A 21,420-nucleotide genomic window follows, 5' to 3' on the forward strand; every position below is an offset into this window, starting at 1 on the left:
CGGAGTGGGGGAGAGAGCATTTTATCAGCTCCCCGACTGTTTGTCGTTGTAAAGGCGCCTGCTTGCTAACACGCCTAGAGAAGTCCTCTGAGACTACACTGGTGCATCCATAATAAGATGGTTCCTTCTATCTTACAGGCCACGTGGGGGAATTCCGAAGAAACTGGAAATCATCCTCTGAGAAAAGTAGAGTTACAGCTTCTGTCAACTTTTCGTGTCTTATTTGAGGGGCTGTAGGAGGACCCCCACGTCCTCCTTCCATTTTCTGATATTTTATTAAATGGATACGACACTCCGTCATTGGTCTGGCTGGAGTAGGAGACCGGCAGTTTGCATCGTTTAGGGGGTGAGATGGTTAGTTTTATGCATCGGTCAGATATGTAATCAAACGCTAATCTAGGTGTTGCAGGGAAGTAGATGTGGATCACATCTACAATCAGGTGACTGCAAATAAAGGAGATAATGGCAGGGAGCACTCATCCAACCAGTGGGAGGACTTAAGAGCAAAACTCGAAGTTTCCCGGAGAAGAAATTCTCTCCCAAGACTGTGACATCAACTCCTGCCTGAGCTTCCGGCCTGCCAGCTCTATGAATCTCAGACTCGCTAGCCCCCGTGATCACATGAGCTAATTTCTTAAAATAAATCTCTTCATACATTTGGTTTCATTTCCTCGGAGAGTCCTGACTAATACGGGACGCATTTAAAAAATTTTTTTGTCTTAAATAAATGAAAGGCAAGAATCTGAAAGCAAAGTGACTTGAACACAGCACACGCACGCACACCAGCGGCTCTGAGAGGTTGGGAGCAGAGGACTGTGGGCCAGGGAGGAGCTGGGAAACAGGGACACTAGCCTTTCTTTTTTATTTTTTACATTTTCTTTAGTGCAAAGGGGAGCAGCAGTCACTTCTCCACCGGTCGAGGCCCTTCCCCGTCTCCCGCTTACAGCTCTGTCTTCCGTGCTCCAACCTCCACCTCCATGCTGCTCCTGAGAACATACCTGATCCAGTCCCTGCAGACCCCTCACTCCCCCAGCCTGGGTTATTGAGATGGCCTCATCTTACTCATCCCTTTGGACACACTGCCTCTCTTTCTTGAAACTACCCCACTCCTCGGCTTTTTTCCCACTGTCCCTTTCTCTGCATCTTCACTTTGCCTCCAACCTTCTCTCCCTCCACCTGCCCCAGACACGGTCACCGAACACCCAGTTGCTGGGTGATCTCTTTGCTCAGATAGTTTGAACCACCTCCTAAATCTTTTTTTTTTTTTTTTTTAATTTTAATTAATTAATTTATTTTATTTTTGGCTGTGTCGCGTCTTCGTTTCTGCGCGGGGGCTTTCTCTAGTTGCGGAGAGCGGGGGCCACTCCTCATCACGGTGCGCGGGCCTCTCACTATCGCGGCCTCTCCCGTTGCGGAGCACAGGCTCTGGACGCGCAGGCTCAGCAGCTGTGGCTCACGGGCCTAGTTGCTCTGCGGCATGTGGGATCTTCCCGGACCGGGGCTCGAACCCGTGTCCCCTGCATCGGCAGGCGGACCCTCAACCACTGCGCCACCAGGGAAGCCCCACCTCCTAAATCTTGGTGCTTCTCCAACTTTGTCTCCATCCTAGAACTCTCCGCCCTTCTTCAAAATCATCCAACTAACCGTGCACTGGACCCGCCGGCGTCCCCCACGGCATCTCAGACTCAACCTATTTCCAAGGGATCCATCATTCCCAGCCCCGTGCTCTTGATCTCAGTTGGTAGAATTTCCACGCAGAGCTAGTATCTCCCCTAATAACAAGTCAGTCATTCTTGTGCATATGCCTGATTTCCTTAACAGCAATCTAAATGCTTTGACTTTATTCAAGTGATGCAGTTGGATTCCTCTGAGGCATAATTATTATTCCAGGTACATGATTTCTGTAATGGGATAATTGGCTGCCTCTGCCCCTAGAGAACACCTGAAATAAGGAATATGTGCACCTGTGTTTTTAATCAAAGTGAAACATCATAACCAGGGGCAGTCGAGAGGCACAGTGAATGTGTCAGTGGTGCTTCTGGTAAGTTCACGGTGGTGAGTAGCTGGACCACATCCTTGTGAGTGAGTGAGACGGCCAGACTGGTGGAGGGCAGAACTCGGAGGGACTTCAGGCCTTGACAAGGACATGATTTTTGTCCTGAGTACCGTGAGAAACCACTGGAAGTTTTGGGAGGGGGTTGTGGGATGATCAGATTGATGTTTTAGACGGTCACTCTGAGCTGGGTGTGGGACTGGAGTAGATGAGGCCAGAATGGAGCCCAGACTCCTGATTCTGATTCAGTTGGTCTCGGGGGGAGGGGGAGGCATCAGTGAGATGTAAAAGTCCCCCACGGTTCCAGTATGGAGCCAGGGTCCTGGAGGTCAAGCTCTGGAAGTGTGGCGCCCAACCCACGACTGCATCCCCAGAGTTTCTCACTCTCATGCTAGTTCACACCCAGCCTCCAGCACCAGCTTATGGCTTCAGCACCTTCTGCTCCAGGAAGTTGAAAGCAGCCCTTCAGCTATGCTGGGTCTACAGTCGGAAGTGTCACTGTGCGATATTTCTGTTGTGGATGTTCTTTTACACCTGTGAACTGGACAGTTTTGCTTTTTGTTTATTTCAACTTCAGTGAACTGACAGCCACTTAAGAACGTGCTCATGAAGGTATCTGGGCTCCACGGACTATTTCCTCCCCAAATTCTATCCCTGTTTCACTCGAGGTCCAAGCGGAGTATTAGGATCACAGTTCAAAGCAAACAACATTGACGATGTGAGAGATAACCATATTGAAGATCCAGAAAAAGATAATGTGAAATTCTCTTCTGCATTGGGTATGATTTTTTTTTTTTAAAGAAGATGTTGGGGGTAGGAGTTTATTAATTAATTTATTTATTTGTTTATGGCTGCGTTGGGTCTTCGTTTCTGTGCGAGGGCTTTCTCTAGTTGTGGCGAGCGGGGGCCGCTCTTCATCGCGGTGCGCGGGCCTCTCACTATCACGGCCTCTCTTGCTGCGGAGCACAGGCTCCAGACGCGCAGGCTCAGTAGCTGTGGCTCACAGGCCTAGTTGCTCCGCGGCATGTGGGGTCCTCCCAGACCAGGGCTCAAACCCGTGTCCCCTGCATCAGCAGGCAGATTCTCAACCACTGCGCCACCAGGGAAGCCCTGGGTATGATTTTTAATGAAAGTGATCAGGCATTGCGAGACCTGCGGTATCAGAAACATGCCTTCCATATGCTTCTGAGTCAGGGCTTGGCTGCCACAGAGATGTAGCCGATACGGGGAATGCAGCATGTGTACAGACAAGTCTGACTCAATGGATTTGCCAGTGGCTGCTGTTGCTATTTGTTTCTCCAGTGAAGGCTTGTGTGCCTGGCTCTGGCCTGTTCACAGCCTCCTAGACCACATGCCTGCCTGGCTTCTTCAGGAAATCCTGCTCGTGCACAGTGATTTGAAAGGAGAACTAGATGCATGTGTCCAAAACTACCTCCCGGGAAAAACTAAAGTAATAAAAAATACAAAGCGTGGGAGACTGATTTGAGGAAGAATAATCAGAGCGGCTGTGACGTGGCCGGCTCCTTGCTGGCCGTCATCCAGGAGGACTAGTGGATGGTAGGATGCCTGGTGACCAGCACCATCAGTGCTGACCCTCGCCTACAGCTCCTCCCGTGTTGTGAGGGGGATTCAACTGGGGGCTGCATTTCAGATGGGGTCGTGCTCCCTTTTCCAAGCTCAGAGGCCTGGAGGGAGCTACTACACCAATAAAGTCACCTACCATTGCTGGAGGATTATTTGCCATGAAGAGAAACTATCTCATTGAACTTGGACAGTGTGACAGTGGCATGGATATCTGGGGAGGAGAAAATTTCGAAATATCATTTCGGATTTGGATGGGTGGAAGTAAGCTCTTCATCATCCCTTGCTCTAGAGTTGGACACATTTTTGGAAAAAGGCAACCGCAAGGTTCTCCTGAAGGCGAGGATATCATGACATGCGTGATAAGCCTGGTTCGTGTTTAGTTGGATGAATATAAGAAATATTTTCCCATAAGACCTGGGCTGGGGTCCAAAAGCTTTGGCCAATAAGCATATGTTGAATAGAGGACGAAGTTGGCTTGTAAATTATTTGGATGATATTTGGATAACATTTGCCAAGAGATGCAGACACCTGAGCCCAATGCCAAACCCTAGCAACCCATTTTTATCGAAAGAAGGTCAAAATGCCCCACGTCCTTCAATGGGAAAGGCTCTGTCACCTCCAGATCAGTAAGTGTCTGGTGGCCCAGGGCTGCCCAAGTCAGAAGAGAGGCCTAGGAGTGCTTAAGGGATGTGGATACAGTGACCCTAATCAGCTCTGAATTTATAATAAAGAGCATGAATTGATTTTAAATAATCTCCCTTTGCCTGGATATGTCGGAAACTCATTCATCAAGTGCTCATGAAGTGTAATGGGTCAGGGGCAGCCCAGCAATAGAATTTTGGGAAGAATACTTGGCTGTACCAGGTGCCAGGTGGACAGTGCCTAAGAGTGGTCGATGTACCGAGCCGCAAAGGCTATGTTGCTATGGCAACCTGTGATGGCACCTCCTCACAATGGTGGCAGTTGGAGAGTTAAGACGGACCCTGTGGCTGGAATGGTGATTCATCACACTTGTCCTCCTAATGGAGATGCCTGAGAAGATTAGCAAAGGTGAGACAGCAGATATACTAGAGATTGGAGCACCAAGTGACCATGAGAAGGTGAAGAACTATGTTTCACCAAGACATTAAGGTCAATTCTGAGCTGCCGTTAAGGAATTTTTTGCTTATGACAGAAAACAAGAATACAGTTTTAACTCTATTAAAGAGTCAAGTTTGCAGAGAAGGGCAAAACCCAGGAAACTGACATGCCTATTCAAATCTATTTACACTTCTTTTTAACCCATTTTAATAATGGAATGGCGTTTATCTGATCAGAAACTTGTTATGATTTCCTTTTTTAGAAGACTTCATAGGAGACTGTTAATTTTTTTCCACTTCTATTACCATGTTCTAAATAGATAATGTTAAACAGATTTGCATCCACATTACTTTCAACTCCAGAAGACATCATGTATAAGATTATATTTAAGAGGCAGTTAACTATTATAAAGTATTTTGATGAATTATGGTACTATTTACATTTAAAGGATCCTTTTTATTATTAAAAAATAATAATAATATGGAGCTGGGGTGAAACTTCCTGCACTATACTAAGTCCTCCAAACCTTGAGACCCCGTTGTGGCCCTGCAAGAAAGATTCACGCAGCCTACGCTTCATCAGCCCAACAGCCACAGAGAACTCACTCCTCACGGGGACAGCCTGGTTCTCCTTCAGGCGGCTCTGATGGCTGGAAAATTCTTCCTTATTTCAAAGACCAAACCTTCTGCATTGGTTCAGCCTTGCCCTTGGCACAGAGTTAACATTCCAGTTCTTTTAACAGCCACACCCATGAGCCGGTTTCAGGGACTTCTGTTTCCTTCCCTTTTATCTTCCTTTTCTTTAATATATAATGCAGGCACATGGGAGGAGAAAGTGTAAAAGTGAGATGAAGGGCAAATCAAACCTTATCTGCCATACCTCCAGGCTCTGGAACCCTCCCCCCAGAGATAATCACGTTACCACTTCCTAGCTTTTCTTTTCTTTTTTTTTGCCAGCGGCTCACGGGCCCAGCTGCTCCGCGGCACGTGGGATCCTCCCGGACCGGGGCACGAACCCGTGTCCCCTGCATTGGCAGGCGGACTCTCAACCACTGCGCCACCAGGGAAGCCTAACCACTTCCTATCCTTTCAAGAGAAATTATGCATTTGCAAAGTATACACATTCTTTTAGACAAAAATATTACACACACTATTCTGCACCTTGCTTTTCTTAAACCTAGTAATAAATTTTGGAGATGATTCCACGTCATTATTTAAAGCCGCACCTGATTCTTTTAAAAGCAACATAGGCAGTTTCATAAAAAAACATATTTCATTAAACTAGTCCCCTGCTGATGGACACGAGGTAGTTTGCAATCTTTTGCTACTGCAAACAAAACAATCATGAATATCCTTGCATTGCTTATGCCTCTTTGTACAGGTATCTGTGTGATAGATTTAGAGCAATGCAATTGCTAGACTGAAAGATACGTGCATTTAAATTTTTAATACACATTGCCAGGTTGCCATCCAATGTAGTGGTACCAGTTTGCTCTCCACCAGTAAAGTATGAGAGTTCCTGCTCTCTCTCACGCTTAGGAGACGAACTGGTTTGTAATGCCCTCCTGGAATTGTTTTGCCCCGAACTGAACCCATCGTTTCTGTGTGACCAGTGACCTCAGTGAATGTAAAACATCCTCTCTCTCATTCCAGTTACTCTACTTTTTTAAAAACAAACAAACAAACAGACAGACAGACAGAACCTCAACACTGAAGCTACCGTTGTGACCAGGGCCACATCACTGACATTTAGTCATTAAGCTCTGTTCCACAGTGTGCCTGCTAAACCAGGTTTCTCCCTTTTTGTGCCTGGGCTTTGGGATTTTTGTATGCAAGTTGCAGAAGTTTCCATTTATCTGTGCATTCGTTTCCTTTTGCTGCTGTAACAAGTTACACAAATTTGGCGCCTTAAACAACACGGATTTATTATCTTCCAGCTCTATTGTTCTGAAGTCCAAAACGAGTCTCAGTGGGCTAAAATCAAGATATCAGGTCTGCGTTCCTTCTGGATGCTCTAGGGGAGAATCCACTTACTATTTCCAGCTTCCAGAGACTCTGCCTGCATCGCTGAGCTCCTTCGTCCACCTCAAAGCCAGCAGCACAGCATCTTCAGTCTCTCTCTGGCTCTGACCCCCGCTTCGATCGTCACATCTCCTTCCTTGACTGCCCTGTTTCTGTCTTGCTTCTTTTAAGGACCCTGTGATTACATTAAGCCCACTTAGGTAATCCAGGATAATATTCCTGTCTTAAGATCCCTAACTCAATTATATCTGCAAAGTCCATTTTGCCACTTAAGGTAACATAACATATTCACAGGCTCTGGGGATTATCTTTAGGGAGCCATTATTCTGCAGACCCCAATCTGCATTAAATATCATCTTGTTAAGGCTAATTGCTTCAAAGACTGCTTGGACTTAAATGTGCTTTCAGGGAGGGTCTGGGTATATTTGTTTCTACAAGGATTTTTTTTTTTTTTTTTTTTTTTTTTTTTTAGTATAATTGCTTTACAATGTTGTGTCAGTTTCTGCTGTACAACAAAGTGAATCAGCTATATGTGTACATATATCCCCTCCCTCTTGGTCCTCCCTCCACCCCCATCCCACCCATCTAGGTCATCACAGAGCACTGAGCTGAGCTCCCTCTGCTATACAGCAGGTTCCCACTAACTATCTATTTTACACTAAGTACCAACCAGAGCATAATGTTGAGCTGGGCATCCTTGGGGCTAGAGTGAAGAATTACAAAACAACTAACAGGTGGATCTGCGCTTTACAGTTTATAAAGAGCATTTACATCCATTATGCATTTCCCATTTCCCACTGTCAGGTAAAGAATCGGCCTGGAGCCTCACAGCAGGTACAGGTCAGAGAGATTCTTCAGGCTCCAAAGCTGTGGCTCTTTCCATGGCACCAGCTGCACCAAAGTTGTGCTACCAGCCCACACGGAGTTTCCAGTAAAAGTCCTTGAGAATTCTTTTCCTCTGTGGGTTTCCAGAGCTGCCCGTTCCCATAAGCTACCCATTTGGGTTGGAGTAAAAGTTCCTTTTTTACCAGTTTCCAGAGATTGTTCTCACACCTTAGCCACGCAGAACTCACGACAGCCTCATCAGCTGAACAGGGCGGGCCTGGGACAGGCTCGCCACATCCTTGATGGCACCAGAGAGCTGGAGACCCAAAAGGATGGGGACTACGGCCAAGGGTCACAGGAGACTCAAACCCACAGGGCTCCTCTCACTGAGCCATACTGTTTCTTCCAGAGAGGCTGCCCTGAAAAGCTAGCAATTCCCAAACCCCCGAACGGTCTGACCTTCACTCCAGAGGACATTACGGATTTCTTAGAAATTGGAGGCTGAGTAGGGAACTAACATACATGGAGTACTTACTGCGTGCCAGCGCTTTCCAGAGACCGCTCATTTAATCCTTCTAACAGTTTGGGTGTTATTATCACCATTTTAATGATGGCGGCTCTGAGAGGTTAACGGTCACAAAAGATGGCAATGAATGGATTCCATACCAGGTCATTCTGATTCCAAAGCCCATGACTTTTCCTCCCGCCCATGCTGCAGGATAAGCTGAGGAGGATACCAGGTTAAAAAAAAATCTAGCACGTGCTTTGTGAGAGCACAGAGCCCTCGAACGCCCTGGTTAGGCTTGCAGCTGGCTGGATGGAAGTGAGTGCAGCTGGACGGAGAGGCTGGGAGGGAAAGTGCAGGCCAGCTGTGCCCTGGCTGGTGTCCAGTGACCTGCAGCCCTGGGAGCAGGTGCCAGAACCCTCCCTGGCCAAGAGAGAGAGGAGGTCCAGGGAGTGCGGTCGGGGTGGGGGGTGGGTGGAAATGTCAGAGCCAACTGCCAGGTAAAGTCACCAAACAAACACTAGCTAGAGAGCTAGAGGCTTATCCAGAAGTGTTCTCAGGGCTTGCTTTGATTTTACCATTTGTCTGAGTTGGGCTTCATTTCCATATTTCCTTCAGTTTAGCCATCACTGCGCAGCCCGCTGGGGGCGCTGGGGCTGCATGAGGGGCGGGAGGGAGGGTCTGCCCCGCGTCCAGCCTGCCTCCAGGAGAGTCTGGACAGGAGCTCACGCCTCCCCTAACTGCCAACCCATCCTTCCTCCAGCTCTTGCCAGTTTCTGTGGGAGCCGGGCTCTCCAAACCAGGGGAACCCACGAGGTGCCTCTCCTTGCGCCACATTTCTGAAATGTCATGAAGAACCCAGGGGTAAGACAGGAATAAAGACACAGACCTAGTGGAGAATGGACTTGAGGATATGGGGAGGGGGAAGGGTAAGCTGTGACAAAGCGAGAGAGAGGCATGGACATATATTCACTACCAAACATAAGGTAGATAGCTAGTGGGAAGCAGCCGCATAGCACAGGGAGATCAGCTCGGGGCTTTGTGACCACCTAGAGGGGTGGGATAGGGAGGGTGGGAGGTGGGGAGACGCAAGAGGGAAGAGATATGGGAACATATGTATATGTACAACTGATTCACTTTGTTATAAAGCAGAAACTAACACACCACTGTAAAGCAATTATACTCCAATAAAGATGTAAAAATAAATAAATAAATAAAGGAGAGAGGTTAAACCAGCTAATCAGGAAACTTCAAGATAGACCCTCCCCAAGCCCTCGTTGGCCACACCCCCCCACCATTTACATCCAGCTCGGAGAGCTCTCAGTACCCCCTCTCCCCATCCTCCCTGTACTCCAGGCTCCCTTCTCAGCTTCCTGTGGGTGAGGGGATAATCTCAGGGTTAACCGAAAGGAGGCTGTCAAAAGCTGCTTTCACATCAAGGTGCGAATGACAAAATCACACACTAAACTAGGGATTCTCTGCGTTCCACAGACCAAATTTAGTCCATGAATTTGGTGGAAAATGTGGTCCTCGTTTTCACTAAAAAATTTAGCATTAACTTCAATTATGAATGAGGAGTAGAACACAGGGGTGTTAGCCTATAACTCTGTCACCAGTGGAGATCACAGGTAACTTCACATCACTTTACAGTTGATACAGGTACTCGAAATCTTATTTCATCTTTTGAAATGATGGTAAATTCTGAGATTGTCACTATTCCTTGTTATTTAATGTGTTGATAACAAAGCACATATATCACTATACTGCAAACATATATGTAAAAAATATTTTGGCAACTACATTTTTAATACGATTGTTTTCTTTCAAAATCTTATGTATTCATTCTTTTAAAAAATGTTATTTAGAGGAGCCCATAGGGGTCACGGGCTGCCAGAAAGTCCATGGCACATAAAAGTTTAAAGACTGCACCTCTAAATTTATCTTAAGATGAATTTCATCCTATTAGGAAAATTTTGAGCAGTATGGAAAAGTGAAGAATTTTCGATAATGGTGAGAGAAGATAATTTTGAGAATTTGTCAAGATTTCCGGGAGCTAGAAGAGATCTTAGAGATATATAGCTTTACTTGTTAAATCAACCTTATTCAGCTTTAATTTATATACGGTAAAATGCACCCATTGTTTTACCTGTGGTAATTGTTTAAAAATCATGGCTAAAAACAAATAACATAAGCGTTACCATCTTAACCATACTAAGTGCACAATTCAGCCATGTTACTTATATTCACATTGTTATGTAAAATGCACCCATTAGAAGTGTGCAGTTAGACTAGCTCTGACAATGTACTCGAGTAACCAGTCATCACTACAATTAAATACACAGTATTTCTATCACTCCCAAAACATTCCTTTGTGTCTCTTTATAATGTCCACTACCCCAAACCCAAGTAACCATTGATCTACTTTTTGCCACTATAGACTAGTTTTGTCTTTTTTTTTTTTTTAGAGTATAATTGCTTTACAATGTTGTGTTAGTTTCTGCTGTACAACAAAGTGAATCAGCTATATGTGTACATATATCCCCTCCCTCTTGGACCTCCCTCCACCCCCATCCCACCCATCTAGGTCATCACAGAGCACTGAGCTGAGCTCCCTCTGCTATACAGCAGGTTCCCACTAGCTATCTATTTTAAACATGGTAATGTATATATGTCAAACCTAATCTCCCAATTCATCCCACCCCCCGCTTCCACCCCCGACCCCGTGTCCACATGTCCATTTTCTACGTCTGTGTCTCGATTCCTGCCCTGCAAATAGGTTCATCGGTACCATTTTTCTAGATTCCTCATATATGTGTTAATATATGATACTTGCTTTTCTCTTTCTGACTTACTTCACTCTGTATGACAGACTCTAGGTCCATCCACATCTCTACAAATGACCCAGTTTTGTTCCTTTTTATGGATGAGTAATATTCCATTATATATGTACCACATCTTCTTTATCCATTCATCTGTCGATGGACTTTTAGGTTGTTTCCATGTCCTGGCTACTGGCTATTGTAAATAGTGCTGCAATGAATACTGGGGTATACATAACTTTTTGAATCATGGTTTTCTCAGGGTATATGCCCAGTAGTAGGATTGCTGGGTCATATGGTAATTCTATTTTTAGTTTTTTAAGGAACCTCCATACTGTTCTCCATAGTGGCTGTATCAATTTACATTCCCACAACAGTGCAAGAGGGTTCCCTTTTCCACACACCCTCTCCAGCATTTATTGTTTGTAGAATTTTTTGATGATGGCCATTCTGACTGGTGAGAGGTGATACCTCATTGTAGTTTTGATTTGCATTTCTCTAATGATTAGTGATGTTGAGCATCTTTTCATGTGTATGCTGGCCATCTGTGTGTCTTCTTTGGAGAAATGTCTATTTAGGCCTTCCACCCATTTTTGGATTGGGTTGTTTGTTTTTTTAATATTGAGCTGCATGAGCTCTTTGTATATTTTGGAGATTAATTCTTTGTCCGTTGCTTTGTTTGCAAATATTTTCTCCCATTCTAAGGGTCATCTTTTCATCTTGTTAATGGTTTCCTTTGCTGTGCAAAAGCTTTCAAACTTAAAAAAAGTTTAAACCTAAGCTTTTAACTTAATTAGGTCCCATTTGCTTATTTTTGTTTTTATTTTCATTACTCTAGAAGGTTGGTCAAAAAAGATCTTGCTGTGATTTATGTCAAAGAGTGTTTTTCCTATGTCTTCCTCTAAGAGTTTTATAGTGTTCAGTCTTACATTTAGGTCTTTAATCCATTTTGAGTTTACTTTTGTGTATGGTGTTAAGTAGTGTTCTAATTTCATTCTTTTACATGTAGCTGTCCAGTTTCCTCAGCACCACTTATTGAAGAGGCTGTCTTTTATCCATTGTATATTCTTGCCTCCTTTATCATAGATTAGGTGACCATCGGTGCGTGGGTTCATCTCTGGGCTGTCTATCCTCTACCTTGGATCTATGTTTCTGTTTTTGTGCCAGTACCATACTGTCTTGATTACTGTAGCTTTGTAGCATAGTCTGAAGTCAGGGAGCCTGATTCCTCCAGCTTAGTTTTGTCTGTTTTTAACAAATCATTTCACATACATGGGGTACTACAGAATATACCCCAATCGTTTTTCCACCTGTTGATGGATGTGTGGGTTGTGTTGAGTTTTGGAGTATCACAAATAAAGTTACTAAAAACATTGCTATACAAGTCTTCCTGCAGACACGTGTTTTCATTTCTCCTAGGAAAAAACCTAGGCATGGGATTGCTGGGTTATATGATAAGTGTATGTTTACCTTTATAAAAATCTGCCAAACTGCTTTCCATCATTTTGCATTCCCACCAACAATGTATGGGAGTCCCAGTTGTTTTACATTCTTCACAATACTTGGTATTCTCAGTCTTTAATTCCAGCCATTCCCTGTGTGCTGGCATCTCATCATGGTTTTAATTTGCACTGTCCTGATGGCTAATAATGTTGAACATCTTTTTGTGTGTGGGGGTCATGAGTGAATGTTCTTTGGAGGAGTCTGTCTAAATCTTTGCCTCTTTTTATTGGGTTGTCTTCTTATTTAGTTTGGATACAATTCTTTTTTTTTTTTTTTTTTGCGGTACGCAGGCCTCTCACTGTTGTGGCCTCTCCCGTTGCGGAGCACAGGCTCCAGACGCGCAGGCTCAGCGGCCATGGCTCACGAGCCCAGCCGCTCCACGGCATGTGGGATCTTCCCAGACCGGGGCACAGTCCCGTGTCCCCTGCATCGGCAGGCGGACTCTCAACCACTGCGCCACCAGGGAAGCCCTAAATATTCATTTTTAACTCTTGTTGGAAGTCAGCAAAGAGGGACACAGTAAATAGCAGTGTGGATATTGATGCTGGGAAACAATGCTTCCTTGGACACTGCTTCCCAGCCTTACTATGGGGTCCCTGCAGAAGTGAGAGGCAGTGGGAGTGATAGAGTTGGAGCTGGCTCTTCACGGAGCAGCCTTGTGACCTCACACAAGCTTCTCCATCCCTATTGGTTGAATCCACACAGTCTGGATTCTCTAGAGAAACAGAACCACGCACATATCTTTGTATGTGTATAAGGGAACATCATAAGGAATTGGCTCATGCAATTGTGGAGGTTGAAAAGCCCCCACGATGTGCTGTCTGCAAGTAGGAAGGACGGTGGTGTAATTCAGTCCAAGTCCAGAGTCCTGAGAACCAGGGGAACTGAGGGCAGGAGAAGGTTGATGTCTCAGCTCAAGCAATCAGGCAGGAAGGGCAAGTTCCTCCTTCCTCCTTTTTGCTCTGTTCAGGCCCTCAGCGAATTGGATGATGCCGGCCACATTGGGGAGGGTAAACCAATTCACTGAGCCCACCTATTCAAATGTTAATTTCATCCAGAAACACTCTCACAGACACACCCAGAAATAACATTTAGGGCTTCCCTGGTGGCGCAGTGGTTGAGAGCCCGCCTGCCGATGCAGGGAACACGGGTTCATGCCCCGGTCCGGGAAGATCCCACATGCCGCAGAGTGGCTGGGCCCGTGAGCTGTGGCCACTGAGCCTGCGTGTCCGGAGCCTGTGCTCCACAATGGGAGAGGCCACAACAGTGAGAGGCCTGCATACCGCCAAAAAAAAAAAAAGAAAGAAAACGAAAGAATGTTTAGCCAAATATCTGGCATCCCATGATCCAGTCAAGTTGACACATGAAATTAACCATCGCAGTTCCTCAACTGTAAGATGGGGGTACGAACAATAAGAGCCTCACAGGAGTATTGGGGGATTGAATGAGGTGATGCTTTGGAAGTATTTAGTGGGGCATCTGGAACACAGTGGGCGCTCAGGAGACTGACTCTTCATACCCTTAGGCTGCATGAGGGTCTTTTCTCCTGGCGTTGACCCTGGAGATGTCCCCTGGTAGCAAAGGGAGCCCCTGTTGGCCTGGGCATCCCATTCCCAGGTACAGTCTCCGCTTTCTTCCCTGTTCTCCTGGGGGCTGGGTGGTGACCCACACGCAACTCCCCTGAGAACACTCCAGCCCTCCTCCACGCAGCTGGGTGTCAGCTCAGCCCGATCAGAGCAGTGGCCTGGACCCCACCCAAGAGGATATCTCCAGAGCCCACCCCAGGTACACGCAGGGCAGTGATGCGTCATGCATCACGGTCATTCTCGAGGCCTCAGTAGGCCCAGTGAGGTGGGGACAGGGACTGTGGGTCCTGAGGGGGTGTTGGGGAGGCCAAGCGCCACACAGCACCTGCTGCATCATGTCTGGGTCTTCCTGCTAAAATCCCTGGAGTGAGTGTCAAGCCTGAGACTGCCGTGCAAATCTGCCCAGAAATGTATAAAGCTGCAGTGTTGTGGGGGTAAGATAAAGGGGCCCTGGCCTAGCCCCCTCACCCACGATGTCTCCCTCACGCCTGCCTTTCCTAGGAATTCCTCCCAGGTGAGTCCAAGATCCCCTTTCACAGGGACAGGATGCTATCTGGGAAGATAAGTCCAATATTAGCCTCCAATGTTGACTGAACTGTTAATCCTGTGTCAGGCACCATTCTAAGCACTTAGAACACGATGACTCCACAGGACTGCAAGGCAGGTATTACTGTTATCACTAGTTTACCTATGAAGAAAGAGAGGCACAGAGAGGTTAAGTCATCTGTTCTAGGTCACACAGTAAATTAGTGCAAAGCTGGTATTTCATCACATGTGATCTGGCTCTTAGACATTGCTTGAATGAAGATATTAATTTTACAAGTTAATTCTTTGGTTAGGTAGGAGGTTACATTCTAAAGAAGCAGCAGCTGGGGCACAGTGGACCCCAGGACAAAAGTAATGTTGGAACTTTGATTGAGAGTTTCTAAATGTGAGTTTCTGTGCTGCTTGCCTAAGATCATAGGACACTTGAGGTCTAATGTCTGATGTTGGGAAGTAATTTCTTCCTCCATGCCTCAGTTTCCCCAACTGTAAAAAGAGAGGTTTTGCTGAATCATCCCTACGTTTTGGAGACATCTTCATGGATTTAGTGAAAACAGGAGTTTAACATCAGCCACCTGGTTCAACCCTCCATGCCCCACTTACTAGCTGTGTTATCCTGGGCTGGATATTTAACCTCTCTGAGCTCAGTCTCTGCAGCTGCTAAATGAGAGTGCCACCTCAGGAACTCTTCAATGAGGAACTGTGGCTGAGTCCATTCGGGCTGCTATAACAAAAATGCCATAGATTGGATGGCTTACAAATGACAGAAATTTATTTCTCATAGTTCTGGAGGCTGGGAATTCCAAGATCAAGGCACCTGCAGACTCAGTGTCTAGCGAGAGCCTGCTTCTCTGGTTCATAGACACTGTCTTCTCGCTGTGTCCCTCAGTGCCTGAGGGGCAAGGGAGCTCCCAGGGCCTCTTTCATAAAGGCACTAATCCCATTCATGAGGGCTCCACCCTCATGACCTCCTAACATCATCAGACTGAGGATTAGGTCTCAACATACGAATTCCGGGGGGACACGCACACGCAGTGTGTGGCAAGTCCCTAGCACAAGGCCCAACACACTGCAGCAGTCAATGAATATGGGACTTCCTCCCTTTTGAGGCCCTTCCTGCTCTCTCTCTGGGATTTGAGCAGCAATTAGTCATCTAGCAAAGCCTAAGGAACTGGGTCAAAAGTGGCAAAGGCTGCCTGGTATTTAGGAGGGTGGGGGCCATGCCAGTCAGTCCCTGGGCAGGTGTGTATGGCAGGGGTGACTGCTGGGGAGCCTGGGTAGTAAAGAAATGGTCCCAAAGGATGAACACCTAACCCTAGGAGGCTGTGTGACAGTCAGGAGTGTCTGGGGCAGTGGGAGCAGGAGAGAAAAGGAGGTACAAAATAGGAAAATATATAGAAAGATAAAAAGAAATATAAACTTACGTCCCACCATGAAATTATAAAACCACCATTTCCGACAATTACCTTGTGCCTAATAAAAAATTTTTCACACCAGGTCAACAAAGTGTGGATGAGATTTTATAACAGGAATTTTATAATTCTCTCATAAAAATTTATTACAATATTTGCTATGTAGTCACTAAACACAAGCCATTGTAAACAGAGCAGGCGACATTGGCCTTGGATTCATCAGTCCTGAGTCCCATTGCAATAGTAAACAGCTGTTGGCAAGTGTATCACACAAAAGGTAACAGTGCCACATGGGGAGGGCTTCTGGTAATTTGTGTGTGTGTGTGTGTGTGTGTGTGTGTGTGTTTTAATAGAGCTGTACTTCTGTTTAATAAATTAGGAGAAAATAAAGTAAAAACTACCATGTAAACAAACACTAGAGGATGGTAACATTTTGCTTTGTTTTATGCTTAGTATGCAGCTGTTGGTGAACATTCACCCATAAGGGCACACAGAGGGAAGCAGAGTCACGGGGCCACACGGTGACAGGTGCATTTGCTCCAACATAAAGTCACAGATGTCCCACCCATTTTCCTATGGGTCTGACTTTAGGAACAGAACATTGTACAGGAGCCAGGCATTTGCAGATCCCTCTGTCCCCCGGGAATGAAATATCTTTAGTTTTTCTAAATCTCGGCTTCCAAAAGTATTTTTGACGTATCCAAATATAAAGTACATTTCCATGTGGGATATGCTGAACTAGCTGGCACATGCCCTAGGTTTCCTTAGTGCAGACTCCCTTCTGTGCTCTGGATGTCCAAGCTATGGACAGTGTAAGTCCCCGCAGCCCACTTTGCACAAACCCCCCAAATAATGAAATTTGTGAAAACTGAAGGAGTGCAAAGAATTAAACTTGGGTGCGCTCATTACTTGGAGCTTCTGGGCTTCAAAGGGTAGCATCTAACCGGTCTCACTTCAGGGAGGTGGTGGTTCTCCCATTGGACACAGGGCCGGATGAAGCTCTGTGTGGGAGATGGCAGTGCTCCATTAGGGAGGATGGATAAGCGTGGCTGAAATTGTCTGCTGGCATCCGCTCAACACAGCACCACAGCAGAGGGACAGATTTATGTCTTCCGAGGAGCTGCCTCACTACAATGGACATGCACATCCAAATGGCAAAGGTTTGAATTCCTTCTCCCGAGCTAGCCTAAGAAAATAAAGACCAGCCTATCCCTGTGTTTATAAAAATGTGCCATGTGGTAAGGAGGGTAAGGCAAGGCACCTCTTTTATTTGTCACTGGACTTTCAACGTTCCCCCTGGGGAAATCCTGATGGGGTTGGTGAGACACTGTACTCCTTAAATGTCCCTCAAATGTTCCAGAAGAGATTATATTTACAAACTTGCTATAAAACAGGATTGTTGAGGTTTGGAATGATTTCAGCTTACGAGGGGACTTGGCATTCAAATACAGCATGGGGTTTGGTTACTAATAATTCAAGCAAAGATTTGGTATTAAATGGCTTGAACGCCGGGCCGTGGTGGACAGAGCCCTTGGGGGCTGGGTGTTTGGTATTTTTGCCAGGCAGGAGCTGGTTTGCCAGGCTCTGATCTGGTCATCGGGAAATTGACCAGCTCAGGTCAACCAATCAGTTGTGTGCCATTGCGATGGTGTCTGACGCTCCCCAAACACATTTCCTATGAGTAGTCTGGGGTATTGCCGAGGCTTTGATGACTCTAATCTGACTCTCAAAATTCACAGTGGGATTCCTGTCTCCAAATACAGATTTCAGACTCTTCAAAACGTGAACTTTAGGTTCTATTTAACACGTGCAACCACTCTTCCACGCCAGCGAGTAATTAAGATACTGACTAGAGAATCACCAGGACTGCGAGAGAAAGGCCACAGGAGACACCCTGAGTCAGTGTTCCTAAGAGCACACGCATTCCACAAGGGGCACACACAGTCTTTGGAGTCAACAACCTAAACTATTTTAAAAGTCCTTAAACTATTTAAAAGTTTTAAACTATTTAAAAGTCCTTTTACGTGATAAACTATCACACTGCTAAGACTGAGTAGATGCATAACGTTGGAGCCTCAATGCTCAATGCATTTTTACATGACGCACTGCATGAGTAAGCTGTACGAGCCCCGGAGATGGGTGTGAAGCGGGGGCGGCTGAATTGTTACTTGGGACAAGGGTAACATTTGCAAACACATGGTTGTTTCTGCTGTGGGTTCTTCCAGTTGTCTCCAGGGTATGGGCCATGGCCACGAGGACCCTGTGTTACTATGGAATGTGTACACTCCCTACTGAAGACATACCTTTATTCCCACTCGGGTGTATTATCAGGGGATATGCCCTGGCCGAATGAGGTTGGTTTCTTAAGAGTGAATCATGCCCCCTTCCCGCTCACTGTATAATGTACACGCCCCACAAATTAAATGCAATGCTTTTAGTGCCTCCCTCCCTCCCTCCCTCCCTCCCTTCTGCCTTCTTTTCTTTCTTCCCTCTCTTTGTCAATAGCTAAATATATGTGGATTTCCCCCCATGTTTTCTCTTTCTAAAACAGCTCTAATTTTGAAACTCCCAAGTTCAAGACCTCGGTGCTCTCCCCAGGACCACAGATCACATCCACTCTGTCTCAGGAGTCATGTCACCTCCTAGGTGCCCTCCCGGACACACGCTAAGCTCCCGCCCCATTAGACTCCCCACTGGGCACGTTGTTCACACCTCCTTCATGTCTCGTCATAGGCGCTTCCCTACTGCAGGTTCAGGCCCAATGCTACCACCTCTAGGAAACCTTCCAGAACGCTCCTCCCCCACCCGCCAAGTGCATCAGCCCTCCTCCTGCACCCCCAACACTGCGCACACTGCTCCAGGGCAGCCCCGCCCTCCGCATTGTAATCTCTGGTCTCCCCCGGAGTCTGACACAGCCCAGGGCCGGGCACACAGAAGGCGCTCCGTAAATGTCAGAGGAGTGACAGGTGGGTATTGCGACAGCCCCTCCCACCCTCTCCCCACGCTCTCCCCACTATAGCCACCAGGTCAGCACAGGCTTCTCCATGTTAACCTCTCGGCATCTGTGTGAAGGGGAAAGGTCAGCTTCAGTGCCAGGCACTGCTGTGTTGTACTAATGCTCGTGAAGGCTACTGGCCCAGAGTTTCAGAAAAATTCTTTGGACGATGAGTCCGCAAACACCTACAACGTTTAGTCAGTTAGATTCTCTGTAGCTGAAAAGGACTTGTGGACCATAAATTCTGGTACAGAGGTTGCTGCCGAGCATCTTCCCCTCGAACACCCCGAGAAACACATGCAGAGAAAGAGAAGACCAGGGGTGGCCGTGACGGGAGGGGCCCAAGGCCCAGCTGGCCGGTGTGGGTGTCAGCTCAGGAGCTGAGATCACGGGGTTCTCTGCTGCTGATGGAAAGTCACCTGCTCCTCCTTGAACTGCCCAGAGTCGGGTGAAGCTGGGGACTTCCCATCAGTACCAGCCCACCCTTCTGGAGACCTATTTTGTGCTGCCCCTCAAATTTCTCTACATGCTGCCCGAGGACCTACAGATTTTGCCCGATATGTAAAAAGGAGAGAGTAATAGTACTGACATCATAGGATTATTATGAGGATTCGTGGAAACGCTACCCCCAAACTCTCAGCGTGCTGTCTGGTGTCTAGTCTTCACTCAGGACACACCGGCTCTTAGGTTGTCATTATTACGAGCTGCTCGTGGGGGACCCAGCTGGGTCAGCCATGCTGGATGAAGCGGGGAACCAACAAAAGACCCACACCCAAGGGTAGGCATCCAGCACCGTCTCTCTCTGGCCCTGCCTCGGCTGGCTCGGCCCCCCGGGTCTGAAGCTGGTCGGAAGTGGGCAGGGGTGAGGGCTCTGGTTAGTAGCGAAGAGGCTAGAAGCCATCGACTCCCCCAGCCAGGCTGCCCGGACAGAGTCTGTGTCAGGATGCAAGCAAGCATCCCTCCGGGGCCCTCTGAGTGCCAGGCTCCCTTTTCTCTTACACAGTGTCTGAGCCAGTGAGTGCTGCCACCCTGCCAACACCCAACACATCTCGTGCTTACCAGCCGGGAGCCCCACAGAGAGGAAGGAGGCTGTTTTGCAAAGGCCTTCGGAGGTAGAGTGGGCAGCTTCTCCCGTTCCACCAGAGTCTCGTGAAAACAGGTTTTAAAAATTTCATGGCGTGATCATGAGTGAGCTGGAGACTGAACTATTTGGCATGTCAGGGAACCATAGAAGACAACTGAAACCTAAATATTTAGAAAGACCCAGTTTTCCATAGAGCTTATCCAGGTGTCTAAGATCATTTTTCCTCAGGGAGGACTTTGAAGTCCACCTGCCACAGTCACCTGGGCCCTGATGTCTGAAAATGCAGAATCCTAGGCCTTGCCAGACCTCCTTAGACGGATCTCCAGGGAAGGGGCTCAGGAAACTGAATTTTAAACAACGTCTCTTGGTGATTCTCGTGGATAGTAAAGTTCAGGAACCAATGGCTTCATTGCAGACGCTGTTGACCTTCCAGAAAGGTAGTGGGAGCCTCAAATATATCCAGGACTTCTCTCTCGCCTGTGGTGCAAGTGCTCCAAAGGATATGAGCAGATGTGAGGAATTTCTGGCACCTGATAAAATATCCTCATTGAAATCAGAGGCAAATTAGTCGATGCGGAATTTGGGTAAATTCTAAAAATGCACAGCCTGCGGTCCCCCCCGAGGGTCACACTGCAGCCCTGCAAAGGCATCATCTACCTGCACCAAAGTATGTAAAAGGACAGCAACCAGGACCTGGACTTGGCCTGTTCTTTCCATCTTCTCTCAGAAAGAAGGGCATCCTGAAAAAGAAAACTAGCTTCACAAACATGAGGAGAGAGGTTTATTGCTCATGGTGGCAGAAGTCTGAGCTGAGCCCTAGAAGGAATGTACAGTTGGTGTGAGATGAGTCAAGGCAACTTCCCGTCCCCCACCAGCCAACTTCATGGTAGAAATAGGCAGGCTCTTAGGGGAGCATCTTTGGGAGGTCAGCGGACCATGAGACACACAAACCCCAAATGCCACAACACTTTTCCCTCAGTGGCTCCCAGGGCCCTGAAATCCCCTCTAAGAAGCAGCATAAAGAAAAGCTAGAGTTGCAGAGTGACTGCAAAAGCCATCACAGATGGGGTTTAAACCTACAAGTTCAGATCAGGTAGGGCTAGAAACTGAGCCCCGGATGTGGGTTTCGGAATTTGAGAGCCTCTCCATTGAGGCTTTATTTTCTATCTTCTTAAACTGCTCTCACACCGAACCCAGCTGTCTACCCAAGTTCGGGCCTTCAATATCAAGCCTTATTCTAGACTGACATCAAGGAAGTTATCCCAGGCCCTTGACATAGATGCTGATCTGGACATTTCTAAGTGTTCTACCTGAGAAATCCACATTACCATGTTACGTTTGATAAGTTACCAAATGAGGTAGATAATTCTCTTGGGAATAAAGAAGCTGGGAGAATTTCATGGACTCTGT

At 46.8% G+C, this 21,420-nt stretch overlaps 1 pseudogene; it reads left to right on the top strand.

The window, feature by feature from the left end:
- The window catches only part of LOC103089931 (polypeptide N-acetylgalactosaminyltransferase 11-like), a 5,067-nt pseudogene extending 455 nt beyond the window's left edge, over positions 1-4,612 (top strand).
- The last annotated feature ends 16,808 nt before the right edge of the window (positions 4,613-21,420 follow it).

This window comes from Lipotes vexillifer, unplaced genomic scaffold, assembly GCF_000442215.2.
Source record: "Lipotes vexillifer unplaced genomic scaffold, Lipotes_vexillifer_v1.1 scaffold741, whole genome shotgun sequence".
NCBI classification, from domain to species: Eukaryota; Metazoa; Chordata; class Mammalia; order Artiodactyla; family Lipotidae; genus Lipotes; species Lipotes vexillifer.